This window comes from Meriones unguiculatus, chromosome X, assembly GCF_030254825.1.
Source record: "Meriones unguiculatus strain TT.TT164.6M chromosome X, Bangor_MerUng_6.1, whole genome shotgun sequence".
In the NCBI taxonomy this organism is placed as follows: Eukaryota; Metazoa; Chordata; class Mammalia; order Rodentia; family Muridae; genus Meriones; species Meriones unguiculatus.
Window position 1 is genome coordinate 115,103,460 of NC_083369.1, and position 27,451 is coordinate 115,130,910.

The window sequence follows — 27,451 nt, forward strand, 5'->3', positions numbered from 1 at the left end:
ATTCAATGGAATTCCCATCACAATACCAACACATTTTTTACAGACATTGAAAGAAAGATTCTCTGCTCCGTATGGAGAAAACAAACAAACAAACCAACAACAACAAAAAAAAAACAACAACAGAATCTCCAAAACGATCCTGTAAAACAACAGATCATATTAAAGTATCTCCATCTCCGACCTCAAGCTGTACTACAGAGCAATAGTAATAAAAACTGCTTAGTATTGGCATAGAAACAGAAAGGAGGATCAATGGAACCAACCCAGAAATAAACCCACACACCTATGAATACTTGATTTTTAAGTGTTTTTTATTAATTACACTTTATTCATTTTGTATCCCCCCATAAGCCCCTCCCTCCTCCCCTCCCGATCCCACCCTTCCTCTCCTTTCTGCATGCATGCTCCTCCCCAAGTCCACTGAAAGGGGAGGTCCTCCTCTCCTTCCTTCTGATCTTAGTCTATCAGTTCACATCAAAAGTGGCTGCATTGTCCTCTACTGTGGCCTGGTAAGGCTGCTTCCCCCTCAGGGGGAGGTGATCAAAGAGCAGGAAAATCAGATTATGTCAGAGGCAGTCCCTCTTCCCATTACTATGTAACCCACTTGGACACTGAACTGCCATGGGCTACATCTATGCACGGGTTCTAGGTTATCTCCATGAATAGTCCTCGGTTGGAGTATGAGTCTCTGGGAAGGTCCCTGTGTTCAAATTTTCTTGTTCTGTTGCTCTCCTTGTGGAGTTCCTGTCCTCTCCATCTCTTACTATTTCCCACTTCTTACATAAAATTCCATTCACTCTGCCCAACTGTTGACCATCAGGCTCAGCATCTGCTTTGATAGTCTGTAGGGCAGAGGCTTTCAGAGGCCCTCTGTGGTAGGTTCTTAGTTTGTTTCCTGTTTTCTTCTTCTGGCTTTCAGAAGCCCTCTGTAGAAGGTTCCTAGGTTGTTTCTTGTTTTCTTCTACTTCTAATGTCCATCCTCTTGTGTTGATAATCTGATGGGAATTGCATTGAATCTGTAGATTGCTTTTGGTAAGATGGCCATTTTTACTATGTTAATCCTGCCAAGTCATGAGCATGGGAGATCTTTCCATCTTCTCATGTCTTCTTCTAGTTCTTTCTTCAGAGATTTGAAATTTTTTTCATACAAGTCTTTGACTTCCTTGGTTAGGGTTACGCCGAGGTACCTTATGTCACTTGTGGCTATTGTAAAGGATGTTGTTTCCCTAATTTCTTTCTCAGCCCTTTTGTCTTTTGTAAACAGGAGGGCTACTGATTTTTTTGAGTTAATTTTGTATTCGGCCACTTTGCTGAAGGTGTTTATCAGCTGTAGGAGTTCCCTGGTAGAGTTTTTGGGGTCACTCACATATACTATCATATCATCTGCAAATAGTGATAATTTGACTTCTTCCTTTCCAATTTGTATCCCCTTGTTCTCCTTCAACTGCCTTATTGCTCTAGCAAGGACTTCCAGAACTATGTTGAAGAGATATGGAGAGAGTGGGCAGCCTTGTCTTGTCCCTGATTTCAGTGGGATTGCTTTAAGTTTCTCTCCGTTCAATTTGATGTTGGCTATAGGTTTGCTGTATATCGCCTTTACTATGTTTAGATATGTGCCTTGTATCCCCGATCTCTCCAATACTCTAAACATGAATGGATGTTGGATTTTGTCAAATGCTTTTTCATCATCTAGGGAGATTATCATGTGGTTTTTTTTCTTTCAGTTTGTTAATATGGTGGATCACATTGATGGATTTCCCTAATATTGAACCACCCCTGCATACCTTCGATGAAGCCTACTTGGTCATAGTTGATAATATCTTTGATGTGTTCTTGTATTCGGTTTGCGATTATTTTGTTAAGTATTTTTGCATCAATGTTCATAAGGGAGATTAGCCTGAAATTCTCTTTCTTTGTTGAGTCTTTGTGAGGTTTAGGTACCACGGTGACTGTGTCTTTGAAGAATGAGTTTGGTAATGTTCCTTCTGTTTCTATTTTGTGGAATAGTTTGAAAAGAATTGGAGTTAGCTCTTCCTTGAAGGTCTGGTAGAATTCTGCGCTAAAGCCATCTGATCCTGGGCTTTTTTTGGATGGGTGACTTTTGATGACAGCTTCTATTTCTTTGGGGGATATAGGACTATTTAATTGATTTACCTGGTCCTGATTCAGCTTTGGTAAGTCAAATCAATCAAGAAAATTGTCCATTTCATTTAGATTTTCAAATTTTGTGTTTATCTGTGTCTTTTTACTGGAGAGTTGTGTCCATTGATGTTGAGAGTGATTAATGACCAGTGGCTGTTAGATTCATTGATTTTGATGTTGGCTGTGGTCATAAGGTTGTGTGCTTGGTTGCTTTTTGTTTTACTGTAGTAAAGTTAATTATTTCCTGTGTTTTCTTGACAGAAGCTAATTTTCTTGGGTTGTATTTTCCCTTCCAGTGTCTTCTGTAATGCTGGATTTATATGTAGGTATTGTTGAAATTTGTTTTTGTCATTGAATATCTTGTTTTCTCCGTCTATGAGGACCGAGAGTTTTGCAGGGTATAGTAGCCTGGGCTGACATCTGTGTTCTCTTAAGGTCTGCATGATATCCGTCCAGGCCCTTCTGGCTTTCATAGTCTCTGTTAAGAAGTCAGGTGTGATTCTAATGAATTTGCCATTATATGTTACTTGGCCTTTTTCCCTTGCAGCTTTTAGTACTTTTTCTTTGTACTGTATACTTAACTATTTTGATTATTATGTGGCGGGAAGATTTTCTTTTCTGGTCAAATTTGTTGGGTGTTCTGTAGGCCTCATGTATTCTTATTGGCTTCTCCTTTAAGTTGGGGAAATTTTCTTCAATGATGTTGTTGAAAATATTTTCTGGGCCTTGGAGAAGCGAGTCTTCTTTTTCCTCTATATCTATTATTCTTAGGTTTTGTCTTTTCATACTGTCTTGGATTTCTTGGACGATCTGTGTCAGGAATTTTTTGAATTTAACATTTTCTTTGACAGATACATTGATTTCTTCCATTGTATCTTCTACAACTGAGATTCTTTTCTCTTGTAGTTTGTTGGTTATGTTTACCTCTGTAGTTCCTGTTTTCTTCCCTAAATTTTCTTCTCCATTAGTTCTTCCATTTGTGTTTTCTTTAATTTGTTCAGTTCTATCTTCAGGTCTTGATTTGTTTGTTTACTTCCTTCACCTGTCTGATTGTATTTTCCTCTTTTTCTTTTAGTTCCTTCAACTCTGTTTCTTTTACTTCTTTCAGTGATTTAATTATTTCTTCTCTGAAGGCCGCAAACTATTTGGCTGCATTTTCCCGTTTTTCTTCACGGATGGCCATAATCTGCTAGTCTTTAATTTTCTCCATTTCTTTACGGATAGCCATGATCTGTTTGTTTTTATCTTCCTCTAATTCTTTACGTATTTTATTTGTTTCCTCTATTATCCTCTTCATCAGCATAGATGTTAGGTTTATCTTCTTGATTTTCTATTATGATGTGTTGTCCAGGGCTGTTCGCCCCTGGATGGCTGGGTTCTGGGGATGCCATATTGCTCTGTCTTTTGTTGGTTGAGGTTTTACGCTGACCTCTACCCATTGGGTTGTTTTAGGTGTTGGCTGTTAGTTTCTGTGCTTTCTGGAGTCCTGAGGTAGGGAGAATCACCTTGGCTGGAAGATAATTTTTCCTGAAGGAGTCCTTCTCTACTTTTTGGTTATGGTCACTGTATGTCCAGTGTTTCTCAGGAATTGCCACTGCTAACCTCAGGTGTATAGCCCTGAGTAGTAGCTGTGGTCTTTGTTAGGCAGTGGGGGCTCTCCTTCTACCCATAGAAGTTCTTAAGACAGCTGCCCCACTGCTGGGTTTCTCGTTATAAATTTAGTGAGCTGCTGCTGTTGTTACAGTTTTCCAGGTACAGTCCTCTTAAAGAACCTACTAATTCCCTAGCTGTGGGGTTTTCTCCCAATAGGGAAACTCAGTCTGGTATCCTGGGGCATACAGTTCTGTCCGGGAAAGTGAGAGGAGCACCCAGCAAGTCTCTGGGCCAGAAGCTGAGTGCTCAGCTCTGGGCCTGGAGAATGTGCACCTAGGTTGAGTTGGCGCCTGGGGATGCTGCTCTGGTCTGGAGGCTGGGTGCCTCAGTATGGACCAGAAGCTGTGTGTCCCTGTCTGGGATGTCAGCTGCAGGCACTGCTCTAGTCAAGATGCTGTGGGTCTAGCCCTCTTCAAGGACCAGGCATTCCCACGGTTTTGTCAGTCTAGCTAGGGATAACTGGTTGTTCCTTGGCACAGTATCTGAGGGCTACTGTAATGGCTCTCTGGCTTTTGTAGGTCTGAGGATGCAGCTGTGTGCCCCAGTGCCCTAGCAGTACTCAATAATGGTGGATGAGCTCAATGCATTGCCTGCAGTAGAAATCTAGAGCCTAGAGTCTGCGTGAACCTAAAAAGTCTTTTGGTGCTAGGTGTCCTGAGTGTTAGACCTGATGATCCCCCCCGCTGGTGGTTTCCTCCTGCCAGGGACACCTAGTCTTTGCTTTGGAGACTGCCGTTCTGTATGGGGTGGCTGCGAGTAGAACCCACAGACGTCCGCCTGTGGCTCCGCCTTTCTGGCTGTTGGAATCCTGGGCATCTCCTAAACTGGGTAATTTCCCCAAGACCTTTTCAGGGTGGTGGTATCAGCTGAGTGCTCTGAGATCAGACCAGCTGTTTCCCTCCCTGTGGGTTTGCAGTCAATGGTGAAACTGAGTATCTGGGGCCTGGGGCCCACAGTTCTATCTGAGGCGGTAAATCAGGCATGCAGGCAGGCCGGGCTCTGTGTAGGCGCCTCAGTCCCCGGCTCTGGCTCCGGGCTGGCTCCAGGGGCGCCCACGGAACCCGAGTCTTTTCCAGGGGATGTCTGGGTGACCTAAGTTCGGTCCCAATCGTTTCTTGCTCCTTAGGGTTATCTCTCGACAGGAAAATCCAGTCTGTGATGTTGTGGGCCTACAGTTCAGTCTGAGACAGTGACCAGATCACGCTGTTGTGTAGCTCTGGGCTGGCGAACAAGTGCCTGGCAGAACCAGGGTCTCTTCCAAGGTTTAGCGAGGTGAGTTAAAGCTGATTGAATCCCCCACCATGGGGTATCCTCTCACCTGAGAACCACAATCACTTGTGTTTTATGGCCACAAGTTCTGCTTGCTGGTCACTGTCCCCGTCCCACTGTGCTGCTGTTCAGAATGAGAGTCCTCCCAGCGCCGCCATCTTGCCCCGCCTTCCCACAGTTTTAATAACTGTTTGTCCCATAAATTGCTCTTGCTGCATGTCTTATAATAGGTAATGTAAAGAAGGTCGCCAGAGCTAATAGCAGAAGATATGATAAAATATGCTTAAGCAGAAACTGGAGTGATGAAGCCATAGGGGTACAGAAGAAGTTCTTTAAGGACATTTCTCTGATCTCAACCAGAAGGAAGGGTCTAAGTGGCCGAAGATGAGGATAACATATCATGTTCCTGAGACATGCCCTGAATTTCTAGGACAGAATGTAGGGTATAACTGCTGGTGAATAGCAGGTGAATGTCCAGGTGAATGATGAGCAGGAGAAGACCTCAAATTCTATCTGTGCAGAACACTGACGGGTCTAGAGGTTTGTTTTTGTTAGAAATACTGTATAGAAGGAAATAGGAGAGAATTTTGATGTGTGATAAAGGAAGTTTCTGCTAATGACCAGAGCAAATCTCTCAACATTCTCTTTAACTGGATGATTCTCAATCAGTGATTTTTTTTTTTTTTCTGGAAGTGCAGACTGAAGCTAGGGCACCATGCATATTAGGCAAGCCCTGTACCACTGAATTTTATCCCTGAACTCATTCAATTTACGTTTTGAGACCAGATCTTGAAAGGTGCCTAGGCTGGCTCTGATACACTAAATACCCAGGAAGAAGTTCTCTTTGCTGTGCTTTGCTTGTTTGATCCGATCCAGGCTTCAATATGTAGATCAGACTGGCCTCATACTGGAGCCCAGACTGGATTTCAAGTCCCATTCTCCTTTCTTTTGTTTTTCTGTACCTGGCGACTATGGTGCTTTTATGGTAACAGTATTTAGAAGGAAATGAACACAAATGCTTGAATTAGATATGCAGGCTGCCTCTATCAGTTAAGGCCAGTGAGAGGAGGAAGTGCAGACTTTCCCAGGGCTATAGCTCCTTTCAGAGAGCTCATTTTGTGTTGAACTGGCATCAGTAGATTCAACAAACTAACACTTTGTCCCAGACTTGGTCCTGCTGCTAAAACCTCTAACAGAATCAAAAGTTCCAAGGATCAAATGGCCAGTCAAGTAGAAAGGAGGAGTGATGGGGGTCAGGTAAATCACAAGGGAGAAGAAGAAAGGCCTCTACTACATGTGAAGGGGACTGGAAGAACCTGTAGAGATCCTCAAAAACGATACCATGAAGATTGAGGCACAAAAGCAAACTGTAATCTTGGGTGAATTTTTAATGCAGTTATATATATTCTTTCTGGAAAGATGTCTGAGCTAAGAGCTTTGAAACCTGAAACAGCAGCCTGGGCAGGTAGTCCAGAACAGAACATCACTTTTTTTGGACAATAATAGAACAGTTAAAGATCTAAAATAAAAATTCAAGTATGGTTTCTATTGAACATATTAACTATTTCACATAATGTGTTTTTCAACAAAACAACAAAGTTTAAACTCTACAACTTAAAGCTTCTTTGTTGGTTAGTTTCAATGGCTGTTGCCAAAATATCCCAGAGAAGGACGTAATGGAGTCCAGAATTATTTACTTTGGTTCAGTTTCAGAGATTTGAAACTATAGTCATTGGCTGTTTGGATTCAGGATATGCAGTAGGGTAGACCATGACTACGGTGGGATCAAGTTGCAAGGACAACTCAAGTTATAGTGATCAGAATCCAGAGACAGAGAAATGAAGATGAATGAGGGGTAATATCTTCAAAGACATATGCCCTGGGATTTACTTCCTCTTCAAACATAGTATAACTTCAAGTGTATAAAATCTCTCAAAGTAGCACTATCAGTTAGGGACCAATGCTTCAATACAAGAGCCCTTCGCAGGGACAGGGCACTTCCAAACTATACCACCATGGTAAATTAAGAGCTAACTGTACAGGTGATTGAATATTATTCCCATTTCTAGACTTAGTAAGGAGAGAATTTCTCACGTAGGTAGCACATGGATGAAGCTTGAAGACAAGTGAAATACACTGGATAGAAAAGGCCAAATACCATGTAATTCCACTAAGGAGATTCCTGATCAAGTCAACTCTGCCAAGGCTGAAAGAAGAATGGTGGGTACTAGCAACCAGGTCACGTAGAAGCAGGAGATGGCATTCAATGAGAATGGTATTTCAATTAGAGAAGATAGGAAGTGGTAACAGTTCCACACCACTGTGAGTGTAATCCTAGTAATGGAACTGTACAGTTAGGTCAGGGTAAAATGTGATATGTATATTTAGTAACATTAATCAGAATGTACAACAAAGATGAATCTACTAACCAGTGATGTTGTCTTCTGAAGAACCAGTGACCGGTAATGTGGCAGAATAGGCCTCTAGCAGGGCCAGGAGGGCCAATGAGGATCCAGCCCTCTTGAAATGTCCTTTGAGGCTCATTGTGGCCTTCACAGTGAATGAAAGCTCTTGACCTGCTTCATGGTTGTGAGAATTCTATTTTGTCATCAAATTCCAGTTCTTACTGATCTTAGGTTCCCATTTTCAGCCATTAGTGTATGTGTGCTGTGACATCCTCGGGGGCTAACCATGCCAGGTCCTTGGGTCTTTATGTCACATGTTTTCTTATATAGCCTTTTCAGGGTGAGGTGTTTTTGCTAACAGACTGTCCTGCTCATTGGCAAGACCCAATTGACTGGTTCAGACCTGTCTACCATCTTTTTCTTAATTCCTCCTCTCTAAGGCATTGTTTCTAACACCTGTCACCAGAGATGAGGACCTGTTAGAAAAGTCACTGCCATGTATACAGGTGCTAGCAGAGGTGGCATCAACACTCTTGAAATGAGATTGGCTAATTAATTAGAGTTATGTAGTATATTTTATTATGCACTCATCAGTTGCAGGGCATTGAGGTTGTTTCAGTTTTCTACTTATTGTGACTAGAGCAATGAACATGGCAGAGCAAGTATCTGTGCAGTAGGATGTCAAGCCCTTTGTACTTATGCCAAGAAGTGGTACCGTTGTATCATACGGTAGATTTACGTGTAGATTTTTGAATTCTCCACACTGATTTCAACAGTGGCTATACCAGTGTTCAATCTCACCAACATTGAACAAGTGTTTCCTTTTCCCTTATATTCCCTCCAGCATTTGTTTTTCAGTTGCTTTTTTGATCTTAATCACTCTGACTGGGTAAAGATAAAATCTCAAAATAGTTTTAACTTACATATCTTTAATTGCTATCGGATGGTGTATACTTTTTTTATAAAATCATTTCTTCATTTGAGAAAACTGGTCAGGTCTGTAGCCCATCTTTTAATTATGTCGTTTGTTTTCTTGGCTCTTGTTTTTGAGGCCTTTAAATATTTGGATAAGAATCTTCGGTCAGATCTATAGCTAGAAAAGATTCTCTCCCATTCTGTAGGATTTCTTATCACTCAGCTGATTTTTTTCATTAGCTATACAGAAGCCTTTAATTTTATTAAGCCCCACTTGTCAACTGTCATCCTTATTGTGCAAATGTAGTCCTATTCAGAAAGTCCTTTCCTGCATAGATATTATGGAGGCTGCTGCCTATATTTTCTTCTAGCAGTTCCAGGGTTCCAGGTTTTAGGTTTCAGGTTTGTGTCTTTGATTTATTTGGACTTAGTTTTTGTTCAAGGTGATAGATATGGCTCTAATTTCATTATTCTTCATGTGGACATCCAGTTTTTTCTGGAACCATTTGTTGAAGATGCTTTCTGTTTTGTGAGCATCTTTGCCAAATTGTAAATGGTTGATTGGGTGTTTTTAATTTTGTTTCATTGGTCTAAATGCCGTTTTTGTGCCAGTACCACAGTGTCTTTATTAGTATGACTCTGTAATATGTCTTAAGATCTGGAATTGTAAATCCTTGAGAATTGTTCTTTTGCTTAGAATTGTTTTGGTTACCTGAGTTTTTTTTTTTGTTGTTGTTGTTGTTATTGTTGTTTTTTTTTGTTTTGTTTTGTTTTTGTTTTTGTTTTTCAGGAAAATGGATAGAGAAAGGATCATCTTCTTTTCATTTTTTATTCTCCTTTTTTAATTAATTACAGTTTATTTACTTCATATCGACCTTTAGTTCCTTCCCTCCTCCCCTCTCAAACCCACCTTCCTTCCTCTGACGCACCCATGTCCTTCCCCTAGTCCACTGATAAGAGAGGTCTTCCTCCCCTTTCTTCTGATCCCAGTCTATCATGTCTCACCAGGAGTGGCTGCATTGTCTTCCTCTGTGGCCTGGTAAGGCTACTCAGCCATGAGGGGGAGGTGATCAAAGAGCAGGCCAATGAGTTCATGTCAGAGTCAGTCCCTGTTCCCATTAATATGGAACTCACTTGGACACCGAACTGCCATGTGCTATATCTGTGGAGGGGTTCTAGGTTATTTCCATAATGGTCCTTAGTTGGGGTATCAGTCTCAGAAAAGGCCCCTCTGCCCAGATTTATTGGTTCTGTTGCTCTCTTTGTGGAGCTCTTGTCCTTTCCAGGCATTACTATTACCCAATTCTTTCATATGATTCCCTGCACTCTGCCCAAAGTTTGGCTCTAGGTCTTAGCGTCTGCTTTGATAATCTGCAGGGCAAAGACTTTCAGAGGCCTCTGTGGTAGGCTCCTGTACTGTTCCCTGTTTTTGCCCTCTTCTGATGTCCATACTCTTTGCTTTTCTGAATGAATCTTACCCAGAGTCTTCTTTTTTTTTTGTTGTTGTTGTTTTTTTTTTTATGCAGTTTATTCAGGAACATTGAACAATCCTCGGACCCCGGGGAAAGCCAGCCCACAGCTTAAATAGCCTCTGGGTAGCCAACCCAGGCGTGCCACGGGGGCAATGCAGATAGGTCCACATACATGGAAGCAAGCCAGATCCTCGGCCTTAGCCAAATGTGGAGTTGTTCGTGACAGAGAGCACTCACCATCGGGAAGGTGGAAGGCAGAAACCAGCTCCATCTTTAAGGCATAGCATTCCGCAGCTCTCTACAGTTCCCCCTTTTTGTTTTAGACGCATCAGGCAAGAGTAGAGGTCTGATCTCTGATATTAGAAATAAATTGGGACTTTGTTCAGATGTTCATTTAGGTGTCATCCACCCAAAGAGCATCAGACCCGTCCGATACCTTTATCTCAGAGGCGGGACCTGGGGCATCAACCCGCATGCAATCAGACATACTCTTCTCTGGGTCCAAAGCGGCTGACCCTGAGTGCAGTGCTTAGCCTCGCATCCTGAGCGTATCATTTTAGCTTTTTATGGTATCCAACCATGCTTGGGGAGAATGTCCTGCTTCAATGGCTGTAAAGGCCTGAATGATCATGGCTGCATCACACTGTTGTGAGACTCTAATCTTGCATATATACCACAGGCAAACCAAGGAGTCTTCTTTTTTGATTAGTTTCTGTAGGTGTACAGATTTTAGTAGGTTTGTCCTATATTATATATCTAATATCCACTTATGAGTGAGTATATACCCAGTGTGTCTTTCTGTTTCTGGGATACCTCACTAAAGATGATCTTTTCTAGATCCCACCATTTGCCTAAAATTTCATGATTTCCTTGTTTTTAATTGCTGAGTAGTATTCCATTTTGTAAATGTGCCACAATTTCTGTATCCATTCTTCAACCGAGAGGCATCTGGGTTGTTTCCACCTTCTGGCTATTACAAATAAAGCTGCTACAAACATGGTTGAACAAATTTCCTTGTTGTATACTTGAGCATGTTTTGGATATATGCCTAGGAGTGGTATAGCTGGATTTTGAGGTCACACTGTTCCTAATTGTCTGAGTAAACACCAGATTGATTTCCAAATTTGTTGTACAAGTTTACATTTCCTCCAGCAGTGGAGGAGGGTTCCCCTTTCTCCACATCCTCTCCAGCATGGTTTCAGAGTAGAATTCTACCAGACCTTCAAAGATGAGCTAAAACCAATACTCTTCTAATTATTCCACAAAATAGAAACAGAAGTAACATTACCAAACTCATTCTTCAAAGACACAGTCACCTTGGTTCCTAAACCTCACAAAGACCCAACAAAGAAAGAGAACTTCAGGCCAATCTCCCTTATGAACATTTAAGCAAAAATGCACAACAAAATACTTGCCAATCGAATACAAGAACACATCAATGATATCATCCACTATGATCAAGTAGGCTTCATTGAAGGTATGCAGGGGTGGTTCAATATATGGAAATCCATCAATGTAATCTACCATACAAGCAAACTGAAAGAAAAAAATGAACATGATAATCTCCTCAGATGCTGAAAAAGCACTTGATAAAATCCAACACCCATTCATGTTTAAAGTTTTAGAGAGATCAGGGATACAAGACACATACCTAAACATTGTGAAGGCAATATACATCAAGCTGATAGCTAACACCAAACAAAATAGAGAAACTTAAGTCAATCCCACCGAAATCAGGGACAAAGCAAAGTTTCCTACTCTCTTCATATCTCTTTAACATAGTTCTTGATGTCCTTGCTAGAGCAATAAGACAGTTGAAGGAGATCAAGGGGATACAATTTGGAAAGGAATAAGTCAAAGTATCACTATTTGCAGATGATATGACAGTATACAAAAGTGACAGCAAAACTCCTACGAGGGAACTCCTATAGCTCTTTTAGATTTTCAATTTTTGTGGCATATAAGCTTTTGTAGTAAGACCTAATGATTGTTTGGAATTCCTCAGAGTCTTTTGTTATGCCCTCCTTTTCATTTCTGATTTTGCTGATTTGGATAGTTTCTCTCTGCCTTTTAGTTAGTTTTGACTAAGGGTTTGTCTATCTTGTTGCTTTTCTCAAAGAACCATCTCTTGGTCTGATTGATTCTTTGTATTGTTTTCTTTGTTTCTAAATCGTTGATTACTGCTGTGAGTTTGATTATTTCTAATCATCTACTCCTTTTGGATGTGTCTGCTTCTTCTTTTTCTTTTTTGAAATTTTAGGGGTGCTGTTAAGTTGCTTGTATGAGATGTCTCCAACTTCTTTCTGGAGGCACTTAGAGCTATGAACTTTTCTGTTAACACTGCTTTCATTGTGTCCCACAAGTTTGGGTGAGTTGTGCGTTCATTTTCATTGAATTTTAGGAAGTCTGCAATTTCGCTTTTCATTTCTTCCCTGACCAAGCTGTCATTCAGTAGAGAGTTTTTTGGTTTCCATGTGTATGTAGGTTTTTGTTACTTCTGTTGTTGTTGAGGTCGAGTTTTAGGCCATGGTGGTCTGATAGGATGAAAGGGCTTGTTTCCATCTTCTTGTATCTGTTGAGGCTTGCTTTATAACCAAGTATATGGTCAATTTTTGAGAAGACTTCATGAGGTCCTGAAAAGAACAGAATGTGTACTCTTTCGTGTTTGGGTGAAAAGTTCTGTAGATCTCTGTTAGATCCATTTGATTTAGGACCTTTGTAAATGTCATTATTTCCCTATTTAGCTCTGTCTAAATGATCTGTCCTTTGGTGAGAGTGGAGCATTGAAGTCCCCACTATTAAGGTTTTGGGATCAATGTGTGATTTAAGCTTTAATAATATTTCATTTACAAATATAGGTGCTCACTCAGTATCCAAGAAGAACAGGGATTGTCTCTGACATGAACTTATGGGCTTGCTCTTTGATCACTTCCACCTGATGGGGGAGCAGCGTTACCAGTCTATAGAGGAAAACAAAGAAGCCAGTCCTGATGAGACCTGATTGATTAGGATCAGATGGAAGGGGATGAGAATCTCCCCTATCATTGGACTGGAGGACGGGCATAGGAGAAGAAGAGAGAGGGAGGGTAGAACTGGAAGGGAATGAGAGAGGGGGCCGCATCTGGGATACAAAGTGAACAAACTGTATTTAATAAAAATAAAAAATTAAAAAAAAAACAACAAATGTAGGTGGTCTTGTATTTGGAGGATAGATGTTGAGAACTTTGATGTCTTACTGGTAGATTTTTCCATTGATGAGAATGAAGTGCCCCTACTCATCTTTTTAGATTAATTTTGGTTGAAAGTCTAATTTATTAGTTATGAGGATAGCTACCCCAGCTTGTTTTCTGGGTCCATTTGCTTGAAAAAATTTTTCTATCCCTTTACTCTGAGGTAGTGTTTATCTTTTTTGCAGAGGTGTGTTTCTTTAATGCAACAGAGTGTTGAATCCTGTTTCTGCAACCATTCTGTTAGTCTGTGTCTTTGTATTGGAGTGTTGAATCCATTAATTCTGATAGATGAAAGTGATTAATAAATGTTAGTTCCTTTTATTGTGGATTTGATAGTGTTACTGTGTTTCAATGCTTGTTTTCTTTTAATTCTTTGTTGTGAAGTTATCTATAGCCTGTTTTTTTTTTTTCTTTTTTTTGGGGGGGTGTAGTTAATTTTGTTGGATTGCAGTTTTCCTTCTAGTATCTTCTGTAGGTCTGGGTTGCTGTGTAGATATTGTGTAAGCTTAGGTTTGTCATGGAATATTTTGTTTTCTCCATCTATGTTGATTGAAACCTTTGCTGCGTATGGTATTCTTGGTTGGCAACTGTGGTCCATTAGAGTCTGCTTGAAATCTGTCCAGGCCCTTCTGGCTTTCATTGTTTCTGTTGAGAAGTCTGGTGTGATTCTGATAGGTCTACCTTCATATGTTACTTGTCCTTTATCCCTTGCTGCTTTTAATATTTTTTTTTTTGTTCTGTATATTTAGTGTTTTGACTATGATGTGATGCAAGGAGTTTCTTTTCTGGTCTAGTCTATTTGATGTTCTGTAGACCTTTTGTATGTTTATAGACATCTCTTTAAGTTGGGAAAATTTTTCTTCTATGATTTTCTTGAAAATATTTTTGGACCTTGGAGCTTGGAATCTTGTTTTTCTTGTATTCCTATTATTCTTTGATTTTGTCTTTTCATGGCATCCTTGATTTAATTTTTCAAATTTTACTTTTTCTTTGAGAGATGTATCAATTTCTGCAAGTGTATTTTCAGCACCTGAGATTCTCTCTTCCATCTCTTGTATTCGGTTGGTGATGCTTACTTTTGTAGTTCCTGATCTTTTCTCTAAGTTCTCCAGCTCCAAGGTTTTTTCTGTTTGTGTTTTCTTTATTGATTCTAATTCTGTTTTCATGTCTTGCACCATTTCCTTCATCTGTTGAATGTGGTTTCTTGTCTTTCCATGATGGCCTCTTGTTTTGTTTGTTTCCTCTCTATATGCCTCTACCTGTGCCTCTATTTGTTTGGTTGTATTTGCCTCTACTTCTTTGAGAGCTTTGTTCATTTCCTCTTTATGTGTCTCTAACAACTGTATAAGAATAGCTTTAAAATAATTTTCCTGTGTTTCTGATGATTAAAATTTCCATTGATTTTTGGGGTTTGCTCATAAAGTCATGATATCTTGGTTTTGGTTGTAAGTGTTCTTATACAGACTTCTAACTATTGCTTATCTGTAACATTCGCTGTTTGTTTCTGAAGTCTGTACTTCTGACTGGGTCTGTCTGTCTCTTGTGTCTGCAGTATTCTTCAGGAAGATGAGAGAGGTCCACTGGTTTAAGGGTAGATGTTGGTGTTTCAGCTGTAGATAAGGGAGGAAGGTTGTAAGTGTATGTGTGCAAGCACAGGCTGTGCATCGCAGGGTGCCTTGAGGGAGAGGGTGCTAGAGTGTGTAGATGCTTGGAAGATGCTAATGATGTTCCCAAGAGCAATGCTCATACACAGATGCCTTGAATACCTCAGTGGCCTATAGGCCTGTAATACTGTCTTCCTGGTATTTAGGTCTGTCTGGGCTCCAGGAATTGCTTGCTTAGATTCCAATGGTAGACCTACAGAACAGGGGCTGCAATGTTGAGGATGCTCTCCCAAGGATCCCTATGTTGCCCACAGTGAGGATGTAGGTGGGAGGGATTGGATGTTTGCCTGTTAGTATAGAGGGACCCTGCAAGCACTGCAAGCACTCACTTAAAGGCACACTCACTTGCTCACAGGCTTAATTGGAAAGCACAGGGTTTCCCCGTTCTCTACTCTCAGATTTGGGCCTATAGGGGCAAATGAGATTGTAGGAGATCAGTGGTGTCCACTGTTTGGCTGTTGGGCACAGAGGCTTGTACTTGGGGTAGCTGCCTCTGCAGTCTCCGTCACAGAGCACAGAGGTTCCTGCTTGGGCTAGCTGCTGCTCTGCTGGAACTACAGCTCTGGTAGGCCCGCCTGTGCCATTTCAGTTACCGAGTGCAGAAGCTCTTGTTTGGGGCAACCACTGAGGTCTCAGCCATGCAGGGAGGCCCATGTTTTGGGCAGAGGCCACTGCCAGCTGCCCCTGCCAAGCAGGAAACCCATGCTTGGGGCAAGGGGAAGGGCAGGGGCTTGAATATTCTCAATCCCTGGTGTTGTCCACTGGTGACCTGTAACCAAAATGTCCCAGTTCACACGTTGTTCCTTCTCTCCCAGGAAGCCTCAATGTGGACATTCTGGATTTCGGAGTTTTGCATCCTCTGCCCCTCAGACATGGTGCATGCTGGTCGCCACCATCTTGAACAACCTGGTCTTCATACTTTTTATGCAAGTCTGTGAAGGGTGAACCAGAGACTCACTGGCCACTCACTTGAATCACAGGCTGGTGAATTAGACCTTGACAGCTGAATGTGTTTGGGGCTGGGGTAGGGGAAATACAAGATACTGTGAGAATCTTATAATCTCCCCAATATAGACAGTGTGAAGGACACAATAGATGGCCTTGCGGAAAGAGTACTGTCTCAGCTGAGTTGTGGAGGTGGATAAGAGGTGAAAAGTCACCCATAGTCCCCCATCCGGAGGAGGCCTCTGTGGTATTGGTGCAACCTTAGCATGGAGACCTTTCAGCCTGCTTTCCCCATCTACCTGGTCCACCTGGGTCACAGACACCAAACCCAGCAGAGACAGTGAATCAAGTGAAGGTGAGCTGGGCACAGGACCCAAGCCCCATTTTCTTCCTCCTGAGGAGGACTGTGTGGCCCCAGACTATTTCATAGGCTTAGTGATCTTTCTGCTTGCTCTAAGCTGCATGGCCTGCCTGGGACAAACCCAATGAACCCAGTGGAGAGATCACCAGGTCAGCAAACACCAGAGCTACCCAGATGGTTAGATGCCAGGGTAAGAACACTCAGGGCCATATGGTACCACTGGAAACCAGCAGTCCTACCACAGCAAGCCCTTGAGATACTATCACATGCAAGCACAAGAAAATATTTTAAAGCTGATGTTATGAGAATGATAGAGACACTAAAAGAAAAAGATCTTAAGGTAGCACAGGAAAATACATTCAGTTGGAGGAAATAATTGAACAAATCCCTTAAAGAAATTAAAGAAATACAGGAAATTATAACCATACAGGAGGAGGAAATGTGTAAAACTGTTCCAGGCCTAAAATTTTAATTAGAAACAATAAAGAAAATGGAATCTGAGGCAATCTTTGAGATGGAAAGCCTAGGGAAGAGGATAGGAACTACAGACACAGCATCATGAACAGAATAGAAGAGATGGAAGAGAGAATCTCAGGGCTAGAAGAAATGATTGAAGAAACTGATACATCAGTCAAAGAAGAATTTAAAACTAAAAAGCTCATGACAGAGAACATCCAGGAAATTTGGGACAGTATGAAAAGAACAAATCTAAGAAAACTAGGAATTGAAGAAGGAGAAGATTTCCTGCTCCAAAGTGCAGAAAATATTTTCAATAAAATCATAGAATAAAACTTTCCCAACCTAAAGAGAGGTCTCACTGCTTCAAGATGGCAGCACCAAGAGGACACTGTGTCTGATGAGCAGGACAGCAGTGACTGCACAGTATCCCACAGGCTGAACTGTAGGGCCTAAAACACCAGCGATTGTGTTTCTCAGGTGAGAGGAAACCCCACAGTTTGGGAAGCAGTCAGATCACCCAGCTAAACCCCACAAGAATCCCTGGGCCCCAGTAGGTGCTCTGTCGCCAGCCCAGAGCCACATTCCTGTGTTCTCTGATCACCATCCCAGACTGAACTGTGGGTCCCACAACACCAGAGACTGGGGTTTACAGTTGAGTGACAACCCCACGGTGAAGGAAGCAATCAGGACCAACCAACTTCAGGTCACCCAGAAACCTGAAAAAGGTCTTGGGCTCCAGGTCCTGGGCTCCTGCAGGCATTCAGCCTCTAGCACTTGCCTGAGCACCTGACTCACCTTCCCAAACAGAACTGTGGTCCCAAAACACTGGAGACTGGGTGTCAGGCAGAAACCCCACAGTGAAGGAAACATCAGGCTCAACCTCAGGACACCCAGCTGAACATCCTCCACCCTGAAAAGTTCTCTGGAAAAGTTCCAGGTTTCCTTCAGGCACCCAGTCACCAACATTGAGCCACCGGCCTGCGCCTGTCTGTTGCCTGTTCCTAACTGGTCTACTCATTATCCCAGACTGAACTGTGGACCTAAAAACAGCACCGACTTGGTCTCCCTTTTGGCAGCAAACCCCACAGTGGAGGAACATCAGGTCTGACCTTAGGACACCCAGCTAATACCCAGAAAAGATCCTGGGTTCCTTCAGGCTCCTGGCTCTAGCTTCTTACCACATACCTGTGTGCTGTGCTCACATGCCAGTGATTACAACTTGGGTACTGGGGCACAGAGCTCCAACCTCAGACCTACAGAAGCATGGAACCTACTGGATCAGCCCCCAGACACTGTTCCAAGGCTCAACTTGTCTCCCTAGCTAAACTGACCAAACCACAGGGCTGCCAGGTTCTTCAAGTGGGCTGTGCCCAGCAAACTCAGTGTGAAAGCAGCAGCAGCAGCTCACTAAATTCAGAGCAAGAAACCAGTGGGGGCAGCTGCCTCTAGGACTTCTGGTGCCATTTGTGGATGGCAGAATAATACTAGTATTCCTTGATGGCATCTGTGGATCAGAGATTACACCTGACCTGCCTCCAAAACCCTGCCTTCCTCCTGACTGAGTGGTGAAATGAAAAATTGCTGTTCTCAATAGTCTCAAAAGTGAGGAAGGTTTCTCTTTTACTCATGGCCATGAGCAGACTTTCTTATATTTTAAGCATAGTGTGTATATATACCTTTTTGAGAGGGAATACCTATGGTAGTTCAGTTTGCTAGCTCTGATTCTAGACAAATTTCCTCATAGTGCAGATCTGCCATATGCTTTCAAATCATCCTGAGAAAAGTACTGCTTTCACCTATGAGATTAGCTTGTTCTTAAGAAGCACAGCATTAGTAGATATGGTGGTTCACATCTGTAATCCAAACACTCACAAAGATAAGGTAGGAGAATTGACTTGATTTTGAAAATAATCTGTGCTACAGATAGGTTTTGAGACCATATCTCAAAAACCTTAAGAAAGGGGGAGGAGCAGAAGTACATTAGCCATGTCAGGGGGTTCTTTTAGCCAATGGGTAATATGAGGAGGAAAGAATGTAGAAAGGAATGGGCATAGTTCCTGTCATTACTTCCACTGATGCTGCTGTGGGATGATTGGGAGGTGGAAACTTCAGGCCTTCAATAAAGAACCCAGAATTTATTCTAGACTTCTCAGATGGACCCAAGAGCCTTACTTTATCTGACTACACTCAACCTTTTTTGGATAATCCTTCATCAGAATGCTGGCTGCTCCACCGTGAAATCGTCATCCAGTTACCCCACACATACATCTTGTATCACGTACTGCATAGTTCTAATTAAGTTTTAGTACTGTCCTTGGATCATGTGGGGCTACTACTTGGTTTGGTGGTTGTCTCAGGATAGAAAACAGAGGGCATGATTTGTTCGGATCTATCATGCAATTGGTAACTGTGACCCAGCTTCTCTGTCCAAACTCGTTCCCTTCTGCTTCATATTGAACAGGATCAGGCCAGTCCCTGGCTGCCCCTCTTATATTTCAAGTTCCTTGCTTGTGAAAGGACAATCATTCTGCCTACTTGGGGCTCTTTTGGGGAGACTCTAGTGAAGTGAAGAAGGTGAAACATCTTGCACATATTTTGTGTTCTGTGGGAGGCTCTACATGGATAGAACCTCTTCTTTGTTGCATTTCTTATAGTCTATATCTTGGAATATGGCAGAACAATAGCTAAGCAGATACTCTCTGACTGGACTGCAGGAAAGTGGGGTGTTTGTAGCTGTTATCTGAAAAGACTCTCCAGAGAGACCAAACCAGTAAGAAATCTATGATGTGTCTATGCATTTATGCATATCTCTGTCTATCTAGTGCTAGATTCATTAATTTGAAGGAACTGGCTCCACTAGACTGTAGTTCCTGCAAGTGCAAATGCCGGCAGGCAGGGGCCATCGCTGGATATTATATTCACATAAGAATTGATGTTGTCATTTTAATCTAAATCAGCAGGCAGACTGTAATGCTGTAAACTGAGGAAGAGTTTAAATGTTGGGGTCAAGAAAATGAATTTCCTCAGCCTTTGTCTGACTTGATAAAGTCCTTTCACATGATGGAAGATAACAAGTGTCACTTAAAAGTTTAATGATAACTCTTAAAAAAAATAAAAGGAGCTCTATGAAGATGGAGGGTCTGGGAGGACACTGTGGCTGAGGAACAGGACAGCAGTGTTGACACAGTGACCAGGAGACTGAACGCAGGGACCTAAAACACCAGCGTTTGTGATTGCCAGGTGAGAAGAAAGCCTATGGTGTGGAAATTAATTGGGACCGACAACCTCAGATCACCCAGTCAATAACTGGTAAAAGTCCCTGAGACCGGACCATGGGCGCACCCACCTCCCAAGATCGACACACACAGCCTCCTGTGGCATACTCAGCTGCCATCCAGAACTGGGACACACAGCTTCTGGCCCAGAGTGAGGCGCCAAGCCTCCGACTCAGAGCACAGCCCTTAGTAGCCAGCCCAGAAAGGCTTGCACAGCCTCTGGCCCAGAAGGGGACACACACTGCCAGCCCAGATCAGAGTGTAGAGCCTCTGGGCCAGAGCAGCACCCTCAGCCATCATCCCAGACCCTGGTGCAAAGTGTCCAGACCAGAGCGGCACCTGCAGCTGCCATTCCAGACAGGGACACACAGTTTCCAGCCCAGAGTGAGGCGCCCAGCCTCCAGACCAGAGTGGAGCCCTCAGTTGCCAGCCTAGAGAAGAGTGCACAGTTTCTGATCCAAAGCGGCACCCCCAGCCACCATCCCAGACCGGGGTGCACAGCGTCCAGAACAGAGCAGCACCCACAGCCGCCATCCCAGACAGGGACACACAGCTTCTGGCCCAGAGTGAGGCGTCCAGCCTTCAGACCAGAGCAGCATCCCCAGGCATCAACTCAACCAAGGCACACATTCTCCACGCCCAGAGCAGAGCACTCAGCCTCTGGCCCAGAGACTTGCTGGGTGCTCCTCTCAACTTCCTGGACAGAACTGTGTGCCCCAGGATACCAGACAGAATTTCCCTGTTGGGAGAAAACCCCACAGCTAGGGAATCAGCAGTTTCTTCAAGAAGGCTGTACCTGGAAAACTATAACAGCAGCAGCTCACTAAATTCAGAATGAGAAACCCAGCAGCAGGGTACCTGTCTTGAGAACTCGACGGGTGAAAGGAGAGCCCTGTTGACTAACAAAGACCACAGCTACTACTCAGGTCTATACACCTGAGGTGAGCAGTGGCAATTCCTGAGAAACACTGGACATACAGGACCATACCCAAAAAGCAGAGGAGGACTCCTTCAGGAAAAATTATCATCCAGCCAAGGGGATTTTCCCTACCTAAGGATTCCAGGAAGTACAAAAAATAACAGCCAACACCTAAAACAGCCGAATATGTAGAGGTCAGCGTAAAACCTCAACCAACAAAAGACAGAGCAATATGGCAACTCCAAAACCCAGCCATCAAGGGGTGAGCAACCCTGGACAACCCAGCAAAACAGATAATCAAGAAGATGACCTGACATCTATGCTGATGAAGAGGATAATATAGGAAACAAATAAAATATGTAAAGAATTAGAGGAAGATAAAAACAAACAGATCATGGATATCCATAAAGAAATGGAGGAAGTTAAAGACAAGCAGATTATGGCCATCCGTGAAGAAATACAGGAAGATGCAGCCAAACAGTTTGCGGCCTTCAGAGAAGAAATAATTAAATCACTGAAAGAAATAAAAGAAACAGAGTTGAAGGAACTGAAAGAAAAACAGGAAAATACAATCAGACAGGTAAAGGAAGTAAACACAACAACTCAAGATCTGAAGATAGAACTGGAAGAATTAAAGAAAACACAAATGAAGGAAACAATTGAGAAGAAGAATTTAGGGAAGAAAACAGAAACTACAGAGGTAAGCATAATCAACAGACTACAATAGATGGAAGAAAGAATCTCAGATGTAGAAGATACAATGGAAGAATTCGATGTATCTATCAAAGAAATTGTTAAATCCAAAAAAATTCCTGACACAGACCGTCTAGGAAATCCAAGACAATATGAAAAGACAAAACCTAAGAATAATAGGAATAGAGGAAAACAAAAGATTCCCTGTTCCAAGGCCCAGAAAATATTTTCAACAACATCATTGAAGAAAATTTCCCCAACTTAAAGGAGAGGCCAATTAGAATGGTACATCTACACAATGGAATATTACTCAGCAATGAAAAATAAGGAAATCATGAAATTTGCAGGTAAATGGTGGGATCTGGAAAGGATCATCCTGAGTGAGTTGTCCCAGAAGCAAAAAGACACACATGGTATATACTCACTCATATAGACATACAACATAGGACAAACCCACTAAAACCTGTGCATCTAAAGAAACTAAGCAAGAGAGAGGACCCTAACTAAAATGTCCAATCCCCATCCGAAAAGGCAAAGAGGATGGACATCAGAAGAAGAAGAAAAGAGGAAACAACCTAGGAACCTACCACAGAGGGCCTCTGAAAGCCTCTGCCCTTCAGACTATCAAAGCAGATGCTGAGCCGGATGGGCAACTGTTGGGCAGGTGAACGGAATTTTAGGTAAGAACTGGGAAATAGTAAGAGCTGGAGAGGACAGGGTCTCCACAAGGAGAGCAACAGAACAAGAAAATTTGAACACAGGGAACTTCCCAGAGACTCATACTCCAACCAAGGACTATTCATGGAGATAACCCAGAACCCCTGCACAGATGTAGCCCAGGGCAGTTCAGAGTCCAATTGAGTTACATAGTAATGTGAAGAGGGACTGCCTCTGACATAATCTGATTGGCCTGCTCTTTGATCACCTCCCTCTGGGGGGGAGCAGCCTTACCAGGCCATAGTAGAGGACAATGCAGCCACTTTTGATGTTAACTGACAGACTAAGATCAGAAAGGAGAGGAGAACCTCCCCTATTAGTGGACTTGGGGAGTGGCATGCAAGCAGAGGGAGGAGGGAGGGTGGGATTGGGAGGGGAGGAGGGAGGGACTTATGGGGGGATGCAGAATGAATAAAGTGTAATTGATGAAAAAATTAAAAAAATAAAATAAAATGTGAAAAAAAAGAATACATGAGGCCTACAGAACACCCCACAAATTTGACCAGAAAAGAAAATCCTCCCGCCACATAATAATCAAAACAGTAAGTACACAGAACAAAGAAAAAATACTAAAAGCCGCAAGAGAAAAAGGTCAAGTAACATATAATGGCAAAACCATTAGATTCACACCTGACTTCTCAATAGAGACTATGAAACCCTGAAGGGCCTGGACGGATATCATGCAGACCTTAAGAGAACACAGATGTCAGCCCAGGCTACTATACCCTGCAAAATTCTCAGTCCTCATAGACGTAGGAAACAAGATATTCAATGACATAAACAAATTTCAACAATACCTACACACAAATCCAGCATTACAGAAGACACTGGAAGGGAAAATACAACCCAAGAAAATCAACTACATTCAAGAAAACACAGGAAATAATTAACCTTACTACAGTAAAATAAAAAGCAACCAAGTACACAATTTATGACCACAGCCAACACCAAAATCAAACGATCTAACAGCCAGTGGTCATTAGTCTCTTTCAACATCAATGGACTCAACTCTCCAATAAAAAGACACAGACTAACAGAATGGATACATAAACAAAACCCAGCAATCTGTTGCATACAAAAAACACATGTAAGGCACAAAGATAGACATTACCTGAGGGTAAAGGGATGGAAGACGACTTTCCTAGCAAACAGACCTAAGAAGCAAGCAGGAGTAGCCATTCTAATATCTGATGAAATAGACTTTCAACCAAAATAAATCAAAAGAGAACAGAAAGGATACTTCATACTCATCAAGGAAAAATTCCACAAGGAAGACATCACAATCCTGAACAGCTATGCCCCAAATACAAGAGCACCGACATTTGTAAAAGACACATTGATAAAACTTAAAGCACATATAGCTCCTCACACATTAATAGTGGGAGACTTCAACACCTCACTGTTAACAAAGTACATGTCAACAAAACAGAAATTAAAGAAAGAAACAATGTCTCTAACAGAGGTAATGAATCAAATGGACATAACAGACAATTACATAACCTTACACCCAAACACAAAAGAATTTACCTTCTTCTCAGCACCTCATGGAACCTTCTCCAAAATAGACCATATGTTTGGTCACTAAGCAAGCCTCAACAGATACAAGAAGATTGAAATAATCCCTTGTATCTTGTCTGATCACCATGGAATAAAGCTGGACCTCAACAACAACAGAAATAGCAAAAAGCATACACACACATGGAAACTGAACAACTGGTTACTAAATGACAGCTGAGTCAGGGAAGAAATAAAGAAAGAAATTAAAGTCTTTCTAGAACTCAATGAAAATGAAGACACAACATACCCAAACTTGTAGGACACAATGAAAGCAGTGGTAAGAAGAAAGTTCATAGCATAAGTGCCTTCAATAAGAAATTCGAGACAGCTCATTCAAGCAACTTAATGGCTCACTTAAAAACCCTAGAAAATGAAGAAGCAGACACACCAAAAAGGAGTACACATCTGGAAATAATCAAACTCAGGGCTGAAATCAATCAAGTGGAAACAAATAAAACAATTTAAAGAATCAGTGAAACCAAGAGCTGGTTCTTTGAGAAAATCAACAAGATTGACAAACCCTTAGCAAAGTTAACTAAAAGGCAGAGAAACTATCCAAATCAGCAAAATCAGAAATGAAAAGGGGGAACATAACTACAGACAGTGAGGAAATCCAAACACTCATTAGGACTTACTTCAAAAGTCTATATGCCACAAAATTTGAAAATCTAAATGAAATGGACAATTTTCTTGATCGATTTGACTTACCAAAGCTGAATCAGGACCAGGTAAATCAATTAAATATTCCTATATCCCCCAAGGAAATAGAAAGCAGTCATCAAAAGTCTCCCATCCAAAAAAAGCCCAGGACAAGATGGTTTCAGCGCACAATTCTACCAGACTTTCAAAGAAGAGCTAATTTCAACTCTCTTCAAACTATTCCACAAAATAGAAAAAGAAGGAACATTACCAAACTCATTCTATGAAGCCACAGTCACCGGACACAAAATTACCTCAAACAAATCAGTAGCCCTCCTGTATACAAAAGACAAAAGCGCTGAGAAAGAAATTAGGGAAACAACACTCTTCACAAGTTACGTGAAGTACCTTGATGTAACCCTAACCAAGCAAGTGAAAGATTTGTATGAAAAAAAATTTCAAGTCTCTGAAAAAAGAATTAGAAGAAGATGTCAGAAGATGGAAAGATCTCCCATGCTCATGGTTTGTCAGGATTAACATAATAAAAATGACCATCTTACCAAAAGTAATCTACAGATTAAGTACAGTTCCCATCAAATTACCAACACAATTCTCTAAAAATCTTGAAAGAGAAATTCTCTGCTTCATATGGAATAACAAGAAACCCAGAATTGCTAAAACAATCCTGTACAATAAAAGATTATCTGGAGGTATCTCCATCCCTGATCTTAAGCTGTAATATAGAGCAACAGTAATAAACACTGCATGGTACTGGCAAAGAAACAGAATGGTGGATCAATGGAACCAAAAAAAGACCCAGAAATAAAGCCACAAACTTACGGACAGGTGATATTTGACAAAGATGTCAAAACCGTACAATGCGAAAAAGATAGCCTCTTCAACAAATGGTGCTGGTCTAACTGGATGTCTACATGTAGAAAAATGCAAATAGATACATATTTATCACCCTGCACAAAACTAATGCCCAAGTGGATCAAAGATCTCAACATAAAACCAGACACATTAAATCGGCTAGAAAAAAAAGTGGGGAATACCCAAGAACTCATTGGTACAGGACAAAACTTTCTGAAAAGAACACCAACAGCACAGGCTCTAAGAGCAACAATCAATAAATGGGACCTCATGAAACTGAAAAGCTTCTGTAAAGCAAAGGAAATTGTCATCAAAACAAAACGACTGCCTACAGATTGGGAAAGAATCTTCACCAACCCTTTATCTGACAGAAGGCTAATAGCTAGTATATATAATGAATTAAAGAACCTGAAAAGCAGCAAACCAAGTAATCCAATTAAAAAATGGGGAACAGAGGTAAACAGAGAACTCTCTGTAGAGGAATATAGAATGACAGAGAAAAACTTAAAGAAATGCTCAATGTCATTAGCCATCAAGGAAATGCAAATCAACATGACCCTGAGATTTCACCTTACACCCATCAGAATGGCCAGGAAGAAAAACTCAAGTGACAACCCATGCTTGAGAGGTTGTGGAGAAAGGGGAACACTCCTGCACTCCTGGTGGGAATGTAAACTTGTACAACCGCTCTGGAAATCAATCTGGTGCTTTCTCAGACAACTAGGAATAATGCTTCCTCAAGATCCAGCCATACCACTACTAGGCATATATCTAAAAGAGGCAATACATAGTAAGGACATTTACTCAACCATGTTTGTAGCAGCCTTATTTGTAATAGCCAGAAGCTGGAAAAAGCCCAGATGTCCCTCAACTGAAGAATGGATGCAGAAATTGTGGTACCTCTACACAATGGAGTATTACTATGCAATGAAAAATAAGGAAATCATGAAATTTGCAGGTAAATGGTGGGAACTGGAAAGGATCATCCTGAGTGAGCTGTCCCAGAAGCAGAAAGACACACAGTATATACTCACTCATATAGACTTATAGGATTAACCTACTAAAATCTGTACGTCTAAAGAAACTAATCAAGAGAGAGGACCCTGACTAAAACACTCAATCCCCATCGGGGAAGGAAAAGAGGAAGGACATCAGAAGAGGAAGAAAACAGGAAACAAGCTAGAAACCTGCCACTGCCACAGAGGGCCTCTGCAAGGCCCTGCCCTGCAGACTATCAAAGCAGATGCTGAGACTTATGGACAACTGTTGGGCAATGTATATGGAATCTTATGTAAGAAGTGGGAAATAGTAAGATCTGGACTGAACAGAAACTCCACAAGGAGAGCAACAGAACCAAAAAATTGAACAGAGGTGTCTTCCCAGACTCATGCTCCAAACAAGTACCATGCATGGAGATAACCTGGAACCCCTTCACAGATGTAGCCCATGGCAGTTTAGTGTCCAAGTGGGTTCCATAGTAATGGGAAGAGGACTGCTTCTGACATGATCTGATTGGCCTGTTCTTTGATCACCTCCCCTTGAGGGGGAGCAGCCTTACCAGGCCACAGAAGATGACAATGCAGCCACTCCTGCTGCGATCTGATAGACTTGATAGACTAAGATCAGAAGGAAGGAGAGGAGGACCTCCCCTATCAGTGGACATGAGGAGCAACGTGAGTGAAGGAGGGTATGGGAAGGTGGGATTGGGAGGGGAGGATGGAGGGGCTTATGAGGGATACAAAGTGAATAAATTGTAATTAATAAAAATAAAAAAAACATCTTCAAGTTTCTGAAGAAAGAATTTGAAGAAGATATTAGAAGATGGAAAGATCTCCCATGCTCATGGATGGGTTGGAATAACATAGAAAAAAATGGTCATCCTGCCAAAAGCAATCTACAGATTCAATGCAATTCCCATCAAAATACCAACACAATTCTTCACAGAACTTGAAAGAAAAATTCTTTACGTTATATGGAAAAACAAACAAACAAACAAATTTTTCCAAATGATTGTGTACAACAACAGATCATCTGCTGGTATCTCCATCCCTGATCTCAAGCTGTACTACAGAGAAATAGTAATAAAAATTGCATGGTACTTGAATAAAAAGAGAATCAATCAATGGAATAAAATTGAAGACCCAGAAGTAAACCCACACACCTATTAACACTCGATTTTTGACATAGAAGCCAATATCATACAATGGAAAAAAGACAGCATCTTCAACAAATGGTGCTGGTCTAACTGGATGTCTACAAGTAG